Source organism: Sminthopsis crassicaudata, chromosome 6, assembly GCF_048593235.1.
Source record: "Sminthopsis crassicaudata isolate SCR6 chromosome 6, ASM4859323v1, whole genome shotgun sequence".
NCBI lineage: Eukaryota > Metazoa > Chordata > Mammalia > Dasyuromorphia > Dasyuridae > Sminthopsis > Sminthopsis crassicaudata.
The window spans coordinates 5068680-5074303 of NC_133622.1; positions in this window are offsets into that span (position 1 = coordinate 5068680).

A 5624-nucleotide genomic window follows, 5' to 3' on the forward strand; every position below is an offset into this window, starting at 1 on the left:
TTCAAAAGGTCTAGTTTCAGATCTTAGTTCTAGTCTTTACTATTTTAATGACCTTGAATAACTTTTCACTTAAATTCTCCAGAGTAAAGTGAGGACATTGAGTATAGATGATCTCTAAAGTCCAGTCACCTTTAAATTAATGATTCTATGAATGACTTCTTAGTTATCTCAGCCTATTAGGATGCTTAAATGCCTGCTAGCATATCAAAACCTTCACAGATCCAGGCTACCTGTAGTTCCATGCCAAAGAAGCCCTAGAGACTCTATGAGGAATCAAAGGAGCATTTTAAACAACCAACCAACTATATGATGGCAGTCATGTTAAATAGCAACGGACAAGCTTTATATTGACTTAGATTAAAACCACAAATGAACGTTATCTATATTGTATTGTATTTTCGCCATTTTGTTAAATGATTTTTAGTATCTCTCTGGATGGCTGGAGCAAATGATCTTAGTGCTGTAAGAAATTCTATCCGTACTGTATCTATTAGTTTACCCTGTCCTGCCCTCATTTGTAAGCCTGAATGTTGGTATTTCTAATTCTTGGCCACAAAACAAGCAAAAATAAAGCTATTGATATTTTTGTACAAATACTATTCTTTTTTTTTTCCTTTGGCCTTTTTGGAATATAAATGTAAAAAGTTGTATTTATGGGTAAAAAGGTATGCAGTTTGACAATTCTTTGGATATAATTACAGATTGTTCTCTAGAATAGTTGGACAAATTCACAATTCCACCAATAACCCACTGGTCTTCAATTTTTTCCAAAATGCCACCGCATTTTAATCAATTTGATGAGCATGCTGTAGTTGCTATAATTTTCATTTTTCTAGTCAGTAGTGATTAAAGCATTTTTTTCATGAAACTACTGATAATTTGGATTTTTTCCTTTGAAAACTGTATACTTTATCAGCTAAAAGAGGTTTTTTTTTGAAATTTATTTTAATTCTTTATAAATTTGAGAGATGAAGTCTTTATCCAAGATACTTGTAATTTTTCCACCAGTTACCTATTTTCTTTCCAATTTTGGCTGCATTGTTTTTGTTTGCTCAAAAGCTTTTTTACTTTCATGTAATCAAAATTACTTTTCTTCTTGCAATCCTCTTTAAATCTTGCTTATGTAAACTCCTATTTATCTGTAGCCATGACAAGTATTCTCCTAATTTTTTTTAATATTTTTTCCATACTCTCCTAATTTTTTTTTTATATTTTTGGAGGCAATCAGTTTTAAGTGACTTGTCTATAGTTACATAGCCAGTAAGTATTTGAGATCAGATTTGAATTCAGACCCTCCTGACTCCAGAGTTGATATTCTACCCATTGTACTACCTACCCACCCTCTAATTTATTTATAATATAAATCTTTGTCTAAGTCACTTGTTCATTTTTATTTTATTTTGGTATATAGGATGGGCTATCAGTCTATGTGTAATTTCTGTCAAACTGCTTTCCAGTTTTCTCAGCAATCTTTGCCAAATAACAAATTTCTATCTCAAAAGTGTGGATCTTTGACTTTATCAAACACTAGATTATTATGATAATTTACTACTTAGTAAGCACACATAATATATTCCCCTGACTTACCATTCTATTTCTAAGATTTAGAGATTGTTTTGATATTTATATGTTTGTAATATACTTTGAAATCTGAAATTGCTTAACTACCTTTCAGCACATTTTTTTGTCATTGTTCCTTTGAAATCCTCACTTTTTATTCATCCAGATGAATTCTATTACTATATTTTAGGGGAAATTACAAAATATGTTAGTAATTTTACTGCTATGGTAATGAATGAGTAGATCATTTTAGGTAGAATTGCCATTTTTATTATATTAACAGTCTACATATGAGCTAATTAGAATTTTCTAATTTTTAGCTCTAATTTTATTTGTGTGAAAAGTGTTTTGTAGTTGTCATAATAGACACACACCCATATAAGTATTAATGTATGTATATATGAATGCATTCCCTCTTTGAACCAATTTAGATGAGTATGGTTCAAGCATTTTCTTGTTTATGTATCATTTTTCCTCCACTATAAAAGCTTTTTATTTGCATATCTCTTTTATGTGGAAAAAAAAATTCCTGTTCTTCCTCTTCTATCCTCTTTTTCCCAGGGCATTTCTCTTTCTCCACCCCTCAAATTTTATTTAGAGCATCCCAACATAAACGACTCATTGCCAGGCCCTCTTTCTATTTTAGTATTATTCTGACTGCTCTAAATTCTTAGAAGATACAAATAACCATCTTTCCACATGTAAAGGTAAACTGATCCTTTTGTGCTGCTTATGATTTCTCTTTCATGTTTACCTATTTATGCTTTTCTTGAGTCCTTGATTTGAAAGATAAATTCTCTATTCCGTTCTGGCCTTTCCATCAGGAATATTTAAAAGTCTTCTGTGACATTAAAGATCCATTTTCCCTTGAATGTTTTACTTACTTTTGCTGGGTAGATAATGTTTGATAATAATCTCAGCTCTTTTGCCTTCCAGAATATTGTATTATAAGTCCTCTACTTCTTTAGCATTGATAATTATTAATCTTGTGTTACTCTGATTGTGGTATTCATGGTATTTGAATGGGTTTCTTTCTGGCTTCATGAAATATTTTCTCTTTGGCCTTGGAATTTTGGAATTTGGCTTTAATATTCCTTGCCATTTTCATTTTGGGTTCTTTTTCAAGTGGTCATTGGTAGATTCCTCAAATTTTTATTTTACCCATTGCTTCTGAGAAATCAGGTCAGTTTTCCTTGACAATTTCTTGAAATATATGTAGTTATTTGCTTTGATCATGACTTTTGGGTGGTTCAATTATTCTTAAATTTTCTCTCTTTTATACATTTTCCAGGTCGGGATTTCACAGTTTCTCCTAATTTTTTTCATCATTTGACTTTGTTTTATTGTTTTTAATGTCTTTTCAATCCATTAGCTTCCACTCAGCCAATTCTACTTTTAATTGTTTTCTTCAGTGATGTTTTCTACCTCTTTTTTCTATTTAGCTAATTCTAAGTTTTTTTCTTTGAATAAAACTACTTATTTATTTAAAACATATAGAAAAAAGAAAAAAAGCATTGCCATGTACACATCAGAATCTGAGAGGATTTAAAATATAAATCAATGTTTCAATTTCAAGAAGTCTACATAATAAATATTACATATTGTATTTAGAACTGTCCATCTTTGCTTCCTTGCAAGAGGAAGTTTGTTCCTTGTTTTGCACTTTTATATTATTTTCCCCCCATTCCTCCCCCTTCCCCAAAAAAGATACAATTAAATGTGGATATATATGTATATGTCTATATATAAAAAATATATATGCATATATATAGCTATCTATAATCATGTATATATGCATATATATATATTCATATAAATTTGCATAAGACCCTATTATGCTTGTTTATCCTCTGTTTCTCTGAAGGTGTATAGCATATTCCTTTATAAGTCCAAGTCTTTTGATATTTTTCTAAATCCACTAATTCACCATTTTCTATACTATAACAATATTAATAGCCATATACTATCTATTTGTTTTAAATAGATTAACACAATGTTGATTAATATGGCTGACATATAGTATAGTTTCCTCTATTTTTCTCTTTTGATTAAATCTATTTTAGCTTTAACTGTCTGAGATAAATGATTACTACCCTTGCTTTGTCCCCTAATAAATTCTGTTCCTGCTAACTGTTATATTTGTATATATCTATTTCCTATCTCTGCTGACTCCTCTGTTTTGCTTCTACTCACTCCATTGCATTGTATTATTCAACTTACCCATCTTCCAATGACCTCTCCCTTATGTTCTCCACTGACCCTGTCGTTCCTTCTTTATTCCATTCCTATTAATCTATACAACCATCTAGACTTTCTTTATCTTATTCCCTGACACTCATTTAAGACTTTTTTATTCCCTTCAAAATGTATATGTTGTTCCCTTTTTAACCCAGATCTGATGTGAATAGGTTTCTTTCTAAGAATTCTTCCCTTATTCCCTCCTCCTTCCCTATACCTTTACTCTCTTATTTCTTTCTGTATTTAGAAGAGTTTTATACTCTTATAGATAGGTACATAGACAGGCAGATAGATATAGTCTTGCTTCTTTAACTATTCCCAATGAAAGTAGACAAGCAGAACTACCAGTCCTCCTCCCCAACCTATTTCCTCTGTGCAAGTTCTTTGTTTTTTTAGAATCACATCATAATCCATTCTACCTCAATTATTTTTAAACTACCCATTTCCTAATAACTTAGACATACAGTTTATATTTCCATGTTTAAAAAGCAAATCGTTTATCTTAATTGAGTTTTGTAATTAGTCTTTGATGTTTACCTTATCATTTTTCTTGAATATGACATGTGAGATTTTCCTTTAAGTTCAGGTTTTTTAACAACAAAATCCTGAAAGTCTGGCAATTCATTGAATATATTTTTTTTTATTCAGGATGTTGACTAACTTTGCTGGGTATGATATTTTCAGCCCTAGTTCTTTTGCTTTTTGATATATAGTATTCCAAGACTTGTGGGTTTTTTAGTGTAACTAGCTCATGTGTGATTCTAATTGTGTCTTCATCCTATTTGAATTGTTGTTGTTGTTATTAACTTTCCTTGAGCTGGAGGTTTCAAAATTTGGTGATGATATTCTTTTAAATGATGATCCATGTTTTTTTTTTAATTTCTACTTTATATTCTTATTCTAGAACTTCAGAACAATTTCATTAATTTTTTTGAATCATTATACCAAAATTCATTTTTTGATAGTACCTTTCAGGTAGTTTAATTATTCTTATTTTTTCTCTTCTTGATATATTGTCCTGATCAGTTATTTTACTTATGAAAAGTCTCACATTCTCTTTTATTTTTTCAATCTTTTTATATTTTTATCATTCCTTGGTGTCTTCACTGGCTTCCCCTTGACCAATTCTAATTTTCAAAGAGCCATTTTCTTCCTTAAGATTCTGGATCTTCCTTACCAGTTGGTTGGCTTTCTTTTAATAATCTTCTGGTTTCCTCTGGGCATGTGGAGTAAAGCCAGGAAGCTGCTCAAGGTCTCCCAATTTCCCTTGAAAACTGCATGAAACCAAGCCTCTGAACATGTCTGGTAGAATGAAACCAGTCTCCAATTCAACTAAAATTTTTCACAAAAGGTCTTATTCTTTGGGGTGAAAAGGGTGTTCAATCCAGCTCAGATAGACACTGGGAAAGCCAGTGTGAGGATCTTAATCACAGCAAATCAGCAACTAAGACTCTCAGTCCTGGCTCAGTAGAGGAGCAGATTAATAGGCTAGCCCACAGCCCCAGCTCAGAAAGCAAACCCTGAGAAACCAGGCTATTTCTTATAAAAAGCAGGCAAAGCTCTCCGTTACAAGCACAAGGGGCCCTTGTGCTTAAAGCCAAGGCTCAAAGTTGCACAGGAAGTAGGGAACAGTGGCCCCTTTACCCTAGGAGCAGAGATCAATAAAAGTAAATGAAGAGAAATGCCAAAAGAAAAGGAATGAGCAAGAAACAGACAAGAACCTTGACCACAGAAAGTTATGGTGACAGAGAAGACAAAAACATTTACTTAGATGAGAACAAAATGTCCACAGAAGAAATCTCAGAGTGATATGAATTGGTCTCAAG